The sequence below is a fragment of the Rhinolophus sinicus genome, linkage group LG03 (genome assembly GCF_036562045.2).
Source record: "Rhinolophus sinicus isolate RSC01 linkage group LG03, ASM3656204v1, whole genome shotgun sequence".
NCBI classification, from domain to species: Eukaryota; Metazoa; Chordata; class Mammalia; order Chiroptera; family Rhinolophidae; genus Rhinolophus; species Rhinolophus sinicus.
The window spans coordinates 120734781-120752446 of record NC_133753.1 but is presented as its reverse complement, the minus strand read 5'-3'; the positions used below and the strand labels follow the sequence as shown (position 1 = coordinate 120752446).

The 17666-nt window shown below is 46.5% G+C and overlaps 1 protein-coding gene across 6 annotated transcripts in view; it reads right to left on the bottom strand.

Moving 5' to 3' along the window:
• The window catches only part of SEMA6A (semaphorin 6A), a 121680-nt gene extending 108675 nt beyond the window's left edge, over positions 1-13005 (bottom strand). For 3 of the 6 annotated variants that reach the window (XM_019746523.2, XM_019746526.2, XM_074328581.1), the window contains exon 1: positions 12205-12964. The gene's annotated coding sequence lies outside the window, so the exon portion shown is untranslated. Of the gene's footprint in view, positions 1-12204 lie in introns of all 6 variants that reach the window. The other 3 variants (XM_019746532.2, XM_019746531.2, XM_019746527.2) reach the window with 2 other exon arrangements.
• Between the last annotated feature and the right edge of the window lie 4661 nt (positions 13006-17666).

Here is a 17666-nt window from a genome sequence, read left to right as displayed (position 1 = left end):
CTGTGTTAGCACCTCCCTGCTGGAAGCCAAACTACCCTCTCCCACCGAGGTGCCATCCCAGGAAGGTGGGTCTGCACTTTAAACGCAGGCAACAGAAACAATGGGATATACAAATGAATTATGGTGACTTTTATAGAACAAGCCCTGTAGTTAAAACTAGGTATGGTTGACAACAAGCAAGAATCGATGTGGTCCTTCTACATTGAAAACCTTTACAAGTTCTGCACAGAAGAATTTGCATTTCAGTAACAATGTGATAATGTCAAGCTATTCACAACATTTCAAAACCTTCTCTGGCACACCTGGCATGTTGTAGGATCTGCTCGGGAATTGGATGTGACTGTTTTCTAACAGCACAGGCAATTATGTTGTCCTTTTCATTCTTGGGAAAGGATGTATTTGGGCAGTATTAATAGGTCTGTGTTACGGACACGACAAAATATGAAAACGAAAGCTCCACCCTTCAAGATATCCCATGAGAATTAATTAATCAGTGTATTCAACATGTTGAACTTCCTCTCATCACAAACGAAAGGAAACACCTTGTAGATAAAAGTTGACTTCTTAATAGAAAACTTTTCCCTGTCCTCTGAACATCCCTTTAAAAGAGAACAGTATCGGAAAGATGTTTGCTACCTTTTCTCTTGGCTACATATGAAATTGTTCTTTCTACTTTTAACACCAGTACCATCTCCTCTTGGCTGGGCAAACGGGGGGTCATGCCACTGGGTTGACTTTATTTCTGTTAAAAGTAAAACCATATTGCATGCAGTGGGACAGCCATCTTGAAAAGTATTTTAAATAATCACTACCCCAAAACAGTACAGCAAATATTAAACATCAGTTTAATTAAGGTAATTTCTCATTAAGATGCTTATAGATCGGTAATCTTAATTGTAAAAGTATAGCAATGATAATTCATAAACACGAATTACACCCAACTATTGCTCTCAGAGTTTCGTATAGACTGCAAAATGATTATTCACACAAATTTGATTCATAAGTTGACATTAATACATTACATCTAACTTTTATTAGACCCTCTAGTTAAAACTTAAACGTAAATAGTACATTAACAATATAATTCAGCTTCTTGATAGCTGTTCTAAAACTCATGACACAGGAATAAACTCCAGTGCTACAGTATTCGCTGGTCATTATTTTTCACACTTGGTCAGAGGTACTTTTGGGTAAAAGAAATACCACTTGGTTTACTGTCCCCCAGCATATAGTCGCTTTCATTTGAAAAGCACTTGGGTACCTCTCAAAGCCCCATTCAATCTTTGGAAGGAATGGCCTTAAATCCAGCTAGGAGCCAGTAAATATCAGCTATTTGAACAAGTATATTACCTTAAAATTAAAAATGTTTCAGATTCAAAGTACTCCGCAACACTAAAACATTCAGTTGTCCTCTAAGTGATACTTCGTGCTTTCCATGACCATTCTGCCAGTGATAACAGCATCGCATTTTTCATATTGTAAGAACCCAGTGCTGTGTGCATGACAAGATAATGGAATTATGCTCAAGTCACTGCTGTCTGAAAGTGCCACCAAGGTACATTTTGTGCCTTGGAGACATAAAAGAAAATCTGTAATCAGAAATCATTAATTAAGGTTAATTAAAGTCACATTGTATTTGACTGACATCCACACAAAAGTCCTGCTTATGTTTCTTAAGGTGCTGTGTGCAGTATCGTGTCTGACACCCAAGAGTAATCACAGTCTTGTTCCTGAATTCACACGAACTCTTCCAACACAGAAAGCTTCTGATCTGAAATATTGGCCCCACTGTCCTCCCATCCCCAATGCCCCCCTTCTTTTTTTTAAACAACCAGCTTATGAGAATACTATAAAACTTGGAGGGCCTATTTTCTTACCCTGCCAAATAATCAGGGGTCCATAGTACTGAATTTACACATGCATGTTTTCTCTGCTTCACGGAGATATCTGAGGGGGAGGTGGAGAAGGGCTGGGGGGATAATTGCAGCCTATGGGTTAGCCAGACCACATGATCAAAAACTGCTGTGACACTTAAAAGTGTTTCTCCACAAGGAATTCCGGTGCCCAGAAGCCTGGTGAAGCCAGTAGTAATTAAGGCCATGTTATCCTTTTAATTTACTTCAAATTATTGGCCTCGAAAATCAATCATTCAGTGTGGTTGGGTAAGGGAGAGGTCAGTATAATAGGCACGTGCATTAAAAATGCTTGTTGATTTTAAGCAAAAATTTTGGCAGGCTAGATATGGGGAAATTTAAAACGGCTGCTTTGAAGCTTACCCAGAAATAAAAACTAGTCATTTTCTAGTTAAAAAAAAAAAAGAAAGAAAAAAGAAGTGACTAATTTTCTAGATTAGGCCCATTTGTAATGGATTCAAGGTTTTCTTCTTCTGAATCTGCCTGGAGTTTCATCTGCTGCCTTGCAGGTCCCGAACTGCGTGCTGCTTGCTTCAAGTGTCAGATTGTTTTATTTTATGTTTTAATCTACAAAGAAAATGGCTTGGCTTAGACTGGTAGGAGTCCTTGAGAGTCCACTTGAGAAATGGGAACGAAAGCATTAAGAAGTGGACCGGTAGTATCTGTTATGGGAGGCCAACTTTACCTCACAAAGGAAAGCTTGTGTTCTCCATCACACAAGAAGCACATCAATCACTGAGTGTGTATCTCCCTCTTGCAGCAATTTACTTCTCTAAATCTTTTCTTGACTAGATCCCACAATAAACACACAACTGAAGAGCTTCTCCTAATCAACCCCGAAGTCACAAACCTACAAACAAAATAGCAAAATATTACAATTCCAGAAAGGAACAAAATGCTCATATAATCAGGAGCTGACGAAGCAACAGACCTCTGTAGGAGCCAGTGTCACAAAAGCGAGTAAGATGGTCTCTAGCTCCTCAGTAACGTGTGTCAAACCTAAAAAAATACAGGTGAAACCTGAAGCAAAGCACTCCATGTTGACACAGCCATACCCAAGCACAGCGTACAGCACTCCTGAGGTCATTTTATTTACTTAGCAATCTGCAGAGCCAAAACCAAATTATGGAACTGAAATTTTGAGCAAAGTCATGAATGCCCTCATTTACCTCCACATTTATGAATAGCTTTAACGAAGAGTTCACACCCTTGTGCTTTCTTGCTGAAAGATGAAAGTGACATCAGCCCCTGGACTGTAATTTTTTTTTTACCAGCAAGACTGAGCAAGAGGCAAATCCTGTAGTAAATATCAGCTGGCTGTGCACATAACAAGGTCCAGAGAGACACGCTCAGAAGTTGCCTCTTTTAATCCAACACTGAATTAGATGAGAAGTGTTTTTCAGTTCTTTCAGAGCACCGCAACTGCCAAAATAACTGCCAGTCTTGCAAGCCCTAGTATCTCAAACCTTTCCCAAGACACCCCAACACTATCTGAGGCACTGAAACTATGGCAACCGAATAAGAAAGCAGCCTCCATGATTAATAGATGAACATCCCAGCGACAGTGTGTAGCTCGGGCCATCATTCATGATGCGAGAAGAATTAGCACAGAATCCATCTGGAAAACCATTAAGTATTCTTCTTACAAAAATCTACCCAACTGCCAATAGTTTAGAATGCTGTAAACAATTTGGTTTCTATTTATCGCTCACTATGCAGAGATGAGAATGTTCTTAGCAACTCAGATGCTCACGTTTTTAGAATAATGAAAGGTTTAATAGAGCGGCTTTCCACCTGGTTATTTGAAGCCTAAGAATAAATGCATTTAAACACCAAAATATGTGAATGAAGTCATGTGGCTCTCTGGAGTAAAAAGGAGGAGACAGTTGTTGGATTGTTTGAGTGTTTTTTGTGGAATGCAATTTTTCATAAAGCATTCCATTTTCAGGAAAGGAACGTTTCCATTCACCAGCTCAATCAGTATTCTCTCAGTTTCCTCATTCAAGGACAGTCAGAGTCTGGGGGAGGGGTGGGGAAGTGCTGGAGTTGCTGCAATATTAATGAAAAGATTGAATACTCTCCTTACAAAAGATTCAGGAATACGAAAAAGAAGAATGGAGTCATCACAGAAAGCTCCTCTGTGGAAGTCTCATGTAACATTTAAACCGTAATTAATATAGCCTTCATTTCTTTTCAGTCCCCAAAATCTTTATTTTCCAATGGCACGTTTCCATTGTATTCAGTGCCAGCTCCTGTTCTAAAAATGCTTCAAATCAAATCGTGGCCAAAGGCTTGGTCTTAAACACGTGGGAGGGCAGAAGGGATAAGAGAGGGGTAAATAGCATCAATTTTAGAGATTCTTCTGCTAAGTTTTTTTAATTGGCGTGGATTCTTTGTATTAAGTTTTCTACAGATGGCAATTATAGGTTAGTGGGTAACCACTAGAAAGCGCTGAATCATCTTAAATGAAAGCCTCAGGTCTACAGGCTGTTTGTGCAAATGTCTATTATTAACAATACTTTCAAAGCAGCAGTCATCCCACTTGCTGCTCAGAAGAACCTGGCTCTTCAGCCTTTGGCATGTTAATTGTTGATTTATTTCTCTCTCTTTATATTCTCTTTCCACTAACAAAATTTTAAGAGGAATTTTTGTTTGTTTGTTTCCTACATGAAAATAAGTGTAATTCTAAGCCATACAGAGATTCCTATTTCTCCTGGGTGCAGGAGTCCTTCAGAGAATGTGGTGACAATAATACCAATTTACTGCCCTTTCTGCCATGCCTTTTAGAAGTTGGATTCTTCTCACTGATAAGAGCCTATATGACTATCATTTCAATCAAATTTCAGGTTGTATGGCAGAATATCCATCTCTATTGAGGTCAGCCAACTATTTCCTATATTTGAGGGAGAGGGTCATGGTTTGCTTCTGCGTGGAGATTCGTGCTCTCCCAAGGTGACTTCAGGCGTGGCCAGAGGAGAACGACCCCGGAAAGTGTATGGCCACCATGAAGACCCTCTTGCAGAAGTCCCAGCGACAGCCTCCTGGAGGAGTTGATGGGCAGCCAGGCGTCTCTCCTATCCCAGGTATGCATGGTGCTTGGGGTCAACTCATCTCATTCGTGAACAGCCATTAGGGGCTGCTCTCAGATTCCAAATGTGGGTGATCTCAGATTCTTGAGTGGGTACAGATTGTGTTTTAGTCTTAAAATGTTAGTTAAGGCTATCCTCTTTTTTAAAACAACTATCCTTTGGGCTCTTATTTGATTTAAAACCCTGCACTGCTTGCTATTGTTTTATTTATATAGTGTTTTCTTCCTTCCTGGTTTTGGGTGTGACATTTCATCTTCAGAAGTTAGAAAAAGGGTCATGACTCCTCTTCCCATGCAAATGACTCTTTCATATGCTTCTCTGTTTAAAACCCAACACTATGGCCAGCTGCCGGTGTGAATATTCATTTCTAGTCCAAACGTGGTTTCCTTTGCATCATCTCTTTATATTACAGATGTGTGGCCACTTCCTTTTGTATTCTCCCACCAGGGCATGCTCCATGACTACTGTCACCCCCAAATAAAAATAACACCTTCAATGAATGTGTATAGTGTGCCAGGCGGGCATTGTGCTACAAATTTTACAGATTTTATCCTACTTGCTCTTCTTGACAATCTTGTAAGATGGTCATCATCCTAGCATTTTACAAGTGGAAACTGAGGCAACGAAGTTAAGCAACTGGGTCAAAGTTATCCTATTTGTAAACGGCAAAAACCGGGATGCAAATCCAAGTGTGCTGTGCCTGCCGAAGAAGTGTGACTTCTGCATTGCCTCCAAAGCGGTCCACTGCCTTCCCTGACAGCCCCTCCACGTTTATAAAATTCATGCCACAAAATGTAACGAATCTGTAATCTCTGCAGCAGAGGTCAAAACTTCTCTCCTACGACTCACGGTTGCCTGACGCACTGTGTACCATGCCATAAACTAATTTAGAGCTTACCTGAGCAATAACAATGCCCTTACTTTGTAATGCCTGGCAGAGTGCCACTCCCATGACCTTGCCCGATGTAATGGTCACATTGAAAGCAATCTTTACTTGAGGCCTTTGCCGTTTTGACGAATAAGGCTGCTATCCATGCTCTACGTAGATTGTGCGTTTTCAATGAATTTGAGGATCTTATTTAATTTCATAATGTAGTTCACACTAAAATGACATCAACCAAGTATGGTTTTTCTTTCCTGCTTTAGAAGACAATGAGGTAGGGTCTCTTTTAGGCCTGGGGTCTGGGGAAGGGAGGGAGAACTTAGTAGCATCAAACTTGAAATTTCCAGAGCGCGTTTCATATTTTACCAAATACATCCACATTCCTGATTGCATGTTATTCTCCCAGCAATCCTACAAGGGAGGAAGCATAGGTTTACTAGTCACAATTTTTATGTAAAATAATGCAGCTCCAGAGAGCTTACGTGGCTTGTCGGAGACAGGATGAGTCTGGAGCGCATGTCATCTGACGCCAAGTACAGGATCTTCAGCAACAGTTACCACTGTGCTGGTACGGGGCAGAAATGTGCGATAATAGGCGTGCTATTTTGGTAGAAAGTTGAATTATAAAAACTATCAGTGAACTTCAGAAAAGCACGAAGATTCTGTGGCCAGTGGTTAATATGCAGAACAAACGAGGCCAAGGTCAAAAGCTCAATCCCCTAATTGCTGGCTGTCTTTTTAGGTCAGTTTCTTGGCAAGTTGATTTTACCTAAATCAGATTCCCTCCAGCTTCAAACAGGTGTCCCACAGATGTGTACTCTTGGCCACAGAAGGGGACTGGGTGTGAGTGTGGGAAAGAGCAGGCTCCAGTCCATTACCAAGACTGGGAAAACAACCCAGCGAATGCTCCACTAATGATGCATGACACATGCCACCTATGCACATGGAAGAGTGTTACACACTCACTCAGGCAGAAAAGTATCTCATTTGATGGAAACATGATATAGAAAAATGAGCAGACAAAAAAAGATAAAATAAAGACTAGTTGTTTGTAAGAAGATTCACTGTCCGTTCATTCATTTGTTCGTTCATTCAACAGATACTTGGTTGTCAGCAGAGACCTAGGATATGCCAGGCACAAGTTTAGGTGCAAGAGCTACTGCAGTGAGTAAAACATAAAAATGCCTATCCTCGCGGCATTGTTCTAGTGGAAGGCAAATAAATGAGGACACCATCTAGTTTGACAAGCTGTGAACAGTGCTAAGGAAAAAAACTGAGGCAGGCCAGGGGGGTAGGAAGTTTTGGGGGAAAGGGTGAAGTAAATAAGGTGATCAGAACAGGCTTCATTGAGAAAAGAGATACTTGAACAGAGATCTAAGGAATCTGAGGTGCAAATCATGCAGCCATCTGGGGAAAAGAACCTTCCCTAACCATGAAAGGCCAAGTGTAAATGACCTCAGAGGGCGCTCGTGGCATATTTGCCTGGCCTATTCATGAAACCCCCCAAGGAGGAGTGGAGGTCAGAGAGGTGGGGACCCAAGCGCAGATCATGTGGGGCCACAGAGGCCAGGAAGGACTTTGGCTTTTACTAGAATAAGGTGGGAGAGCTTCTGAGCAGAAGTGATTGGATCTAGCTTAGCTTTTAAAAAACTCTCTTTGGCAGCAGAGTTGAGAAGAGACTGAAGGAAGCCTAGCGCAAAGCAGGGAGACTTGCTGGGTGGCTGGTACAATCACCAGCAGGAAGGGACAGTGACTGGCCAATGTGAGGGTCACAGAGGTGGTCACAGAGAGGAAGTATGCATGCTCTCTGAGGGAGGGGCCCGCAGCACTGCAGCTGGAATGCTCAAAGGATGGAATTGCCATTTACCTAAGCAGAGAAGATTATAGGAAAAGCATACTGGGGGGAGAAAGAGCCAGAATTAGGTGTTTTGAACCTGTTAAGTTTGAGATGTCTATCAGATCCAGAACAGCTATCTGCCCTGTAGGCTTTGAAATTTGAGAAATCCAGGAGAGGTATGGGCTGGAGAGGTTATTGGGGAAACATCAGAGTATTGATAGTTTTACAGGACACGCTCTATTAGTATAATTAGAATTATTCTAATAAAAAAGTATTGTAAGAACTCATCTTCACAGAGCAAGATACCCTAGTGTATATGCTATACTGTAATAGTCCTGTGCTGAGAAGTATCCTGAACTCCCTGAGGTTTGTGTGGTGTATCTTATTTACCCATTTCAAAGGGATTAAGTGCCTCCCTTCTTTCCCTGTCTTACCATATCCCCAAGAGGCAACCACGTGGTGGCCAGCAGAGAATAGCTCAGTTTCTCTTGCAGCACATTTTGAGGCAGATGAGAAAAGCCTTCACTCTGGAATAGAAATATCTCAGAGATAACTTGGCTCCACGACACCCCAAGAGACTGGGGGGCACTGATATGGGAGGGCACTGCAGGATGCTTCCAGGATTCACCTTCCTGGGGAAGCATGAGCACCCAGGGAACACCCACTCTGGGAGTTGGACAATAGATTGTCTAAACCTAAAGATGAGTGGGGGGAGGTATGGAGTGCAGAGATACATACAGGCTTTCCTAGGCTTTACACTGCTGCAAATGGCAGATGCCTAATTAAAGCATTTGCAATTAGTTTGGCTTGTTCCGTGATTTTTTTGAGAAAAAAAAAAAGAAAAAGGTGGGAGAATATATTAGCTCTTGGCCCTCTAGTTCTAAAAAAAACTTTTTCTCATCATCACTCTTATCCTGCGTGGAAAAGAGCTGAACCACTATATACACATAATAAAGTATGACTTACTTCCTTGTTCAAAGCACTATTTTTCTTCCCATTTCATACAGGAGTATGATTATCCATTTGCTGTTAAAGCATAATTATTTCTTTTGAGTTTAATGAAAGTTTTTAATATGGGTGTCTTACTATTATTCAATGAAGGTAACACTTTCTAATTCTTGCTGTCCTTCTGATTCAGCACACTTGGCAATGTCATCTGCCTACTCAAAATGCAAAGGCTATAGTTTTTAATGATGGGGAAAAGCATTCACTAGACTTTGAAAGAACTTGAGGGGTGTGTGTGTGTGTGTGTGTGTGTGTGTGTGTAAATAAAGAGTTGCACTTACTGCCACTTTATAATAACCAGTTACTTGAAGGCATAGATTTTTTTTTGCTGTGGGGGGAGGGGGGGATCCACTGTAAGTGGAGAAACGTGAACCACGTGTGACTATTTCTTTCACTCATTCGACATTTAGTTGAGTTGTTACACTGGTTCTTAGGAATTTTTAACCTAGTTAAACTTAGATGTTTCATCCAATAAGTATATTCAGCAGATGGCTCCTGAGATAATGATTTTGGGTGTCTGCAGAACATTTGCATGTGTGGCTTATATACATTATTGAGAATGTGGCCCATCTCTATAGGGCGATAACTGCAAAACATAACACTTTGGGGAGACTGTCACCCCACAAGCATTGTAAAGAAACATGAACTAGAATGCTTCTTTTATATCAAGATTTAAAAAAAAAAAGACATAAAAATGTGGTTTTAAATCTGATGTTCATTCTTTTCTTTCAGATTGGTTTGCAAAGTGCCTCAATCAAGAAGGTCCTAAAACCAAAATAATAATAGAATGGCGGTTACTCAAGATTCAAATAAAAGTTAACATATAAACAAGCCAAGGTAAACCAAACTCAAATAGTTAGTGCAATTATTATTTAACAGATAGTTTGGGTTAATAGGTGGAGACACGGTTCTGCCACTGTATTTAAGGTTAGGTTAATAATTAACTTTGGTGCCTGGAATAGTTTAATCAAAGCTTACTGTAAATCATAAAACTGCTCCATGCAGACTAAACAGGGTATTAAAAAAAACCATACAGAATGCTTGCAATCTTGACCTCCGGTAGCCATTTGGATAAGGTGTAAAAAAGTAAGACATTTTCATTCAGAATCGAGCACAGGCATCTTTATTTTGGGGAGAAAAAACCATAAATAAAGGATTCATGCATTCCAGAAACAACAATCTTCCCCCTGCCATCAGTGGCGGACCATGGGCTCGACGCCCAAGATATATGTCGCAAGGAAAACCGACAATTATCAGGGCTACAGCAAGAAAAGGCAAAACCACTCAACCTTCCTACTCTGAAAAGACTTTAAATCCCAGCGCTGGGGGGCATTAAACTATTTTCCTGAGACCTCCCACCCCCACCCCCCGGCAGGACACTGCAACTGGATTCAACATCTTTCTGATTTGAGGCAAAGAAAGTTCGGTGCGTACAAGTGTGAGAAAGCATGTGTCTTGCGCGCCTTGTTTTTAAACCTTTCATGGATCACATTAAATAGCAACGTGATTTCCATCCGGCATAAGCAGAGAGCGGTCCCATCGTGGCTGTGTCTGGCCACCGCAGCTCTGAAGCAGCCACCTTTCACCAAGGGCCGACACCGAAGGGCTGGCGGGGCTACCCACTGCAATACAGGCCGGAGACCGCCCCTGAAAGTGCTTGCCTTGGCTGTGAAGACCGAGGTTCCGACCCTGCTCCACGCACGCCAGGCTACCTGCTTGGCTCTTCCTTGGGCACCCGCCGGCCAGAAAACCGCGCGGGGCGCAGGACCCTGGGGATGCTGCAGTTGGAGGTAGTGCTTGGAAGCCAGCGAGCCCCGGCCGGTGCCCACATGCACTCGCGCGGCAGCCGCTGGCCATAGTGGACGCATCAGCCTCCCGAGTCCTGATCCTGAACTTCCCCTTCCCCAGCACACACACCCATCCCTTCCTCGATTGCATGAGAGACTGGTCCGACCAAGTGCAGCGCCGCGACCCAAACCAAGCGGCTGGGGGGCGCCACTGTCGGATGGGCGGGCGCCTCGCTCCTAGCCGCGCCCTGGGCCTTCCCTCCGGCTTCCCTCGGGGTTCGGATTCCCGCGGGCTGCACAGGCAGAGCCCCAATCCTGTCAATACCCCTGTTCCCCCGGCTTTCAGAGAAACTTTCCAGAAGCGCCTGGTCGAATGACCCATGTTGGAAAAGGAGGAGGCGCTGGGCGGAGGGGCGGCGAGGGAGCGGGAAAGGCAGCGGAGTCCTGTTTCCTTTTCCGACACTCACAAGCTCCCTGGTTCCCCCTGTATCGCTCGTGTCGTGGGAAGCAGCAGCGGACCTCAGGAGCCCGCTTTGTATCGTGTACAACAGTGGGGAGCTGAGAAAAAAGCGGAGAATCTGGAGAAGAGACACTTCCCACCCCAGCATGGTCATGCAGGGTGGGTGGGCTTTATCGGGCTGCTCCGGAGCGCTCTGCTGCCCAAGAGGCAGCGCTCTAGGACGCAACGAGTAGTTCGGACATCCAGAAACGGGGGCCGGGGCAGAGCCCTTGACTGGGTAGCAAGCATTGGGCCATCTCTTTCCAGGTCTTTCTACCCTTTCACCTCCCGGAACCTCCTTTCCAGAAAGGGGCCTTGTAGGTTCTGGAGGAGGTCACAGCGCACGCCAGCCCCGGAGTGCAGGAGTCTGTGCTTGAGGGGGAAGCAGCCACGACGGATGCTGTCCTCGATACTCAAGAGAGAGTTGCAGCGAGGGATAGGACCCAGGGTGGGGGTGCCGCGCCACACAGGGAGGAGACCGCTCCTGGGCACTCATTCGAGCAAACAAAACAAAGCCCGGAACCTCTGGTGCCAGCGGCCGCGGGAACAGGGATGTCACCAAGTGGCAGGGCGTGCGGGTGCCAGGGCCATTACAAGTTTCCCGCACTCCACAGAGCCCAGCCCAGACCCCGTGCGGACAACAAAAGATTCTCTTCGCTTCCCCACCGTCTCGGTGCAACCCCTTCTCCCGCCCCAGAACCCAAACCTAGTGCTGGGAGAAAACAGCGCTCTTCTACCTAACCTCTTCTAGCCCTCGAGGGCAGACCCTTTTCCCTTGCTTTTGCACCAGGACAAGGCACTTCCAAGAATCCCACCCTCTCGGGCCTTTCTACTCCCTGCTGGCCTGAAAGGGAGGACGAGCCCCGGTCCTTCACACATATCCCCGGGCCAGGCAGCCATCCGCGCGGTCGCGGTCACGGTCCCGGGCGGCGCCGGGCGTGTGCGCGGCGCGGGTGGAGAAGCCCGCAACACAGAGCCCGGCGGTCTTTGGGACTCAGGCCGGAGAGAAGCGACGGGCTGGGCTCACGACTGCTCCCCCAGGGCCGGGCAACAGTCGGGAGACTGAGACGAGACAAAATAAAACGCAGGCAACCACAAAGCCGCCGGCGCGTGCGGGCCGCGGCCCCAAGCCCCGCAGGCTGGAGCCGAGCCGCCCCGGAGGTGGAGCGCGCCGGGGCGCCCCAGCCGTACCTTTTCGGTGCATCGACGGGTAGGCGGCCGGGGCTCGGAGCAGGCAGGTACGGCGTGTATCCCATTTAGTAATCCATAATCGAGGGGATCTCTTCGGGCCGCGAGCTGCGCTCTCCTTCGCAAGCCTTTGTCATTCCTACATGTGTGCTTGTCTCTTTGGGGATAACAGTCGCGGCGACTACTTTCTGGGATGCAAACGCTCTGTATTCATCTCCAATAACAGGCGAGAAGGGGAGAGGAAAAAAGAAAGAAGAAAACCAACAAGGAAGGAGTAAATGTTCAAGAAACTCTTTTCCAAATCCAAATGCCACTTGAATTCCACTCCAGTGAGCCCTTTCGGTGGTGTCTGCGCCGATTAACAAGTCATTTCTGGGTGGGGGGCGGGGTGGGGGCTGGGGCTGGGGTGCACCCACTATCCCCGCTCTGCGACCGGGAGCGCTGTGCCGCGGGTGTGACGACGCTGGCCGCTGCCACCGCTCCTAAGCGGACATCGCGGGCGGTCGGCCCCGGGGAGAAGCGCCGCTACTGCGTCCCGAGCGCCTGGGCAGCCGAGTGCGCAGAGAGCGGAGTTGGCTGCAGCCTCACCCCGTGCGGCTCACTACTCCTCTGTCACCAGAGAGGCCGCCGCTCCCGGGCGGAGCCAAGTCCCGGACTGGATTACGCACAGCGGACCTTCCTCCTGCAACCCCGCCTCCTTTGGCTGGCGTCTTCTCCGACCCAAAGGAGAGCTGTGGTGTTTGTGTGTGAATGCGAGTGAACGAGGCGGAGAGACAGAATTTACGTGGTGTGGCAGCAGGTGGAGCCTTGGACCGACTGGCCAGCGAAGCTTCCTACCAGCGCGATTCCCCGCCCCGCCGCGTGCTGGGCGGAGGTCCTCGCGGGGGTGACTCGGGCTGCAGCCCAGAGCTTGCTCCCCCACCCCCGCATCTGCTCTAGCAAGGGAAAAAAAAAAAAAAATCCCGGACAGCATTGCTGAGTCCTGCCAAATCAGAAAAATAAATAAAAATAGATGTAGTGCAGGAATGAGTTACAAGAAAGGATTTGTTCATCGATTTTCTTAAATGGAAAAGTTTTAAAGCATGAGGGTAAGTGAACGGCGAGCCTTCCTAATTCTGATTACTGTATCAAGAGGTAGATTCCAGAAGTGATGGACGCTCTACGCACCCAGATAAATTGGATAGAAGCCGGTGCATTTAAATATACACTTCGAAGATAAGAACACGGCTCTTCGTTAACGCACATCCAACACGTTAATAAAGCATGTTAGGTAAGCAAATAAACCATACATAGTACAAAGAGCGGTGTTATTAACGACGATCTGTTTTAAAATTTAGAAAGTGTATAGACTTCTTAGAAATAAGTAAACTTCAGAAATAAGACGCAGACAATTCCCGTGAGAATCCAACAGCTTCATGGAAGAAGTAAATCGCAGCGTAATCCGTGGCGCTATTGTTATGATCACATGAAGAATGGCAGGCACAGCCTTCCTCCAGCGCTTGAACTTTCAATCGCCAAAAAGCCTTGCTCTTACATGCTTGTGGCAACTGGTCGGGCCACAGCAAGTCCCTCTCCCCAGGCCACTGCGCGCTCCCGGCCGCGCCGGCTTTCCGCGCGAACAACTGTGAGCCTGGCCACGGCCTCCCAAGTGGGCTTCGCAGATGGTGCGGGCCGTAGTCACAGTCTTTAAAGAAAGTGACACTGGGCAGCCAAGCAGTTCTCGAAGCAATATTTACTAATCATGAGGTCGGCCGAGAAAAGCACTGGGAGGGAGATCGGGGTCTCAGTCCCTCTTTAGGCCCAGTGCTCTCAAATATATGCATTAGAAACTGTACGTGTTCCCCAATTGGGGCTGAGGCCACTAAGAAGTGGCGTTCCCTTTTTTGCCAGTCCTGCTGGGAACTCAAGTTACGTACAGACATCTGTTCATGAGGACTCACGAAGAATAAATGCACACGCGACGACACTATATATAGGGGAAATATATATACAATATATATAACATATATATGTATTTCCCCCTCCCCCTCAACCCACCTGGGAAAAGTGGGGAAAATGGTTAAGGGGGAAAGTTAGTGTCTCCTGTTTGTCGGCGCTGCCAGCAGGGGCCGCTATCCCCACCTTTCCCAGGCAAAAAAGCAACAGATCAGGGATGGTTGGGGGCGCGGTCCTAGGTGCGCGCGCAGTCCCCGCGGCTCTGGAAGCCGGCTCCGGGAAGGGGGTGAGGAGTGGAGCGCGGCGGACTTGAGTGCGCGGTCTCGCATGGCATGGGTGCGGGTTGGCTCCCGGAGGTCCCTCTCGAATTCGGTCGGGACCAGGGGAAGGGCCTTGGCGGGCCGGCACGGTTCCATCCTTGGCTGCACTATTTAACGCCCAAATTTCGGCTGGTGATGGCAGGGCCAGTGAGAGCTGGGTGCCTGAGCTCCTCCGTGCGCCCCCCGCGCGGACCCGAGACCCAGAGGACCCAAAAGATCCTCAGGTTTCTCCGAACGGCGTCTCCACCCCGCCCGGGTCGCCGAGGCCCCTTTTTCGCTCTCTGCCGCTGATTTACATGCTAATTGTGTTTGGGGAAAGTTCTTTAATTGGCAGAATTAGGCAGAGCGAACGAATTGTTTCACAGGCTGAGCCAAATTAATTCTGAGTTTAGCTTCTTCCCTTGGAGAAACAAACAATTAAGCTGTCTTGTTTGCTTTATGGATATATTGCAAATGCCCCACATCGAGTTTCAGGATGTGTTTTTAAAGGGAAATTATTTTCATTATTAATAGTTGCATGTTTAATTTGCAGGAAGGCTGAGCCAAGAAGCGAGAGATTATATTTACCTAATTTAAAATTATAGAATACGAGAAGAAAATAATTTGAGTTAACTTTTGCACAGCTAAGAAATACCACCCAGAATCTTCCTGTCAGTTACTGGATCTTGAAGTCTCACCATCCAATTAGAAGCCTATCGTCCTGACCAGGTGAGATTACATGTCCACCTGCCAGGGGAGAGATGGCTTCTGGAGCTGGGGGAGGGTGGGGAAAACCAGCTATTGTGTGGCTCTGAACCTTTCCAGCCCTCTGGGGAACCCCTGTGGGGGAGGTGACCAGAGGAAACCTCATGATGTCATTTCCTCTTCTGTGCACCTCAGATTCACTCCCAGAAGCCTGCCTTAACTTTTCAGTAAAACTGCCACCCCTCCAAAGCCTTTGAAGTCTGCAATCTACCCTGTCCCTTCGGGGAAAGAAAGCCAGTGGGAGTTAAAGAATCACAGTGTGTTAAAACTAGAGGGAAACTTAGACTGCTTTGTAGTTAAGTGGCATGAAGTGGAGGAAGGCCTTGGTCTCTGGAGGCCAGCTGTGGTTATGTAACCTACTAGCTGTTGATCTTGGGTAAGTCACTTGTCTCTCTGGAGTCCCCGTGGGCTCACCTGTAAATGGGGTTTCATGTACTACTCCCTGGGAGGGTGTGGATTAAATGAGATGGTGAGTGTAAAGCACAAGTCTGGGGCCTCGCATGCACTGCTCTGTAAAAGTTAACTAGCACCATGGTCATGCCTGTCATCTTTCCCATCAACCCAGCACTACATTTTACGGAGGTCGGGCACAGAGGAAAGAGGTGGCTTGCTTTGTATGAGTGCTGGGAGCTACCCCTAACAACTCCTCTTCAATAAACGCAATAAATGACAACACTTGCTTTCGTCCACATCACCTGGAAAAAGTATGAAGGTTACATAAAAAGGTAAAGTCACACAGAATCCTTTTCAAGGACCACATTTAGCTAGGTAGGTATTTGATCAGAATCTCTGCTCTAAGACAAAAAGGAGTCATGAACTTGGGAGAAGGGCCTGTTGGTGCTTACCACTCAACTCCTTGTGACTTCCTGGGGGACACTCAGGGAGTGCAGTTTGTACATTCAGGCTATGATCAGTCCTGATCAGGAAATCTTTATCTACAGAGCACCCTTTACCTCCTGGCCTTAAATCAGGGGTTTTAAAATGCATTTGCACATCAGAATTACTGGGGACCTGTAAATGGCACAAATGGCTCCAAGATTCTGATGTAATAGTCTGTGGTGGGACTAGGAATATTTTTTAAAGCTCCCTAGATGACTCTAGTGTGTAGCCAGGGATGAGATCCACCACCACAATGAATCCTGGCTGTGCTCTAGAATACTGTTTCTCCCCAGCCTGTTCTGGCGGGGCTGTTTATTTTCCCTCTCGCCCATTTATCCCAGTGTTGGGAAGTGAAGTCAGTGCCCTTGCTTCTCAGACCATTTCTCCTTCTCTCATGAACTCCCAGACCTTTGGAGGCTATGCCCTACAAATAAATTGGTGCTATCACCCACAAACCTAATTTTACCCCATTTTTCAGAGACTTAGCACCAGGCTTACTGTCCCACTGTGGGGACAGAGTCCCAGAGAGCAGTTTCCAGATTCTCGGCTTACTGGCTCGGTTATTAGATGGACATCAGCTGTAATCAGATGGCCATCTGCTGTGGCTGGGTGGCCGTCAGCTGTTACTGGTTAGCTATTAGCCCCTAATATAACTGCCGTGGCTACACTGGAAATGAGGTTGAGTTGATTGGCAGAGAAGCGGGCCGCGGATTTCTCATCATGTGGCTCCTGCTTCCTGTGTCTCCAGCCCAGCCCCAGCGAGACTATAGTGGTATGAACCCCCTATCCATGGCTCCGTGGGTGTTCCTTTTTGGCCTCACCATATCTTGTGTTCTGGTGGGGGGAGTGAGAGCTGAGACCCTGCATGACACCCACCACCTGTTGCCGTGCATGGAAGTGTTAGCATCCACCTAACCACTAACCCTCTGCTTCTCAGTTTCTCACCTTCCTCATCTACGCTGTCCTTATTCCTCCCTCACCTCTGCTCCTTACCCCAGGGATTCGTGCTGAGCCTTACTATGAGGAAAGACTCCATCTTCTAAGTCACTAACTCTTTCATCCCTCTCTCCAGTCACAACTTCCTCTTCTTCCGGCTTGCTTGCTTAGGCACCCCGTGGCCTTTGATTTCATAAAGACCTCCAAGCCTTGGGTCCTGCCATTCTCCCTCCATCCATCCTCCTTTCGTTCCCCTCTCTGTCCAGCATAGCTTCGTACCATGTTTCCCCGAGAATAAGACCAGGTCTTCTCTTAAGGTTTGCTCCAAAAGACGTGTTAGGGCTTATGTTCAAGGGATGTCATCCTGAAAAATCATGCTAGGGCTTATTTTCTGGTTAGGTCTTATTTTCAGGAAAACACAGAACTAACAGTCTTTCTCTAGCAAACACTTTCAACTCCCTTATTCCTCCATATTTTGGTTATACCTATCTGACTAAAAACCAGTTCTGAATTATATCAGTATCAGCCTTCTCTGCTCTTTCATTGGGTGGCTGAAGCTTGCTAGAAAAAAACTTAAAGTGCACATCTAGGCAGGGAGAACACTCAGTTACCAGCAACCTCCGTTGGACCCTCAGCACTGCGTCATCGTCA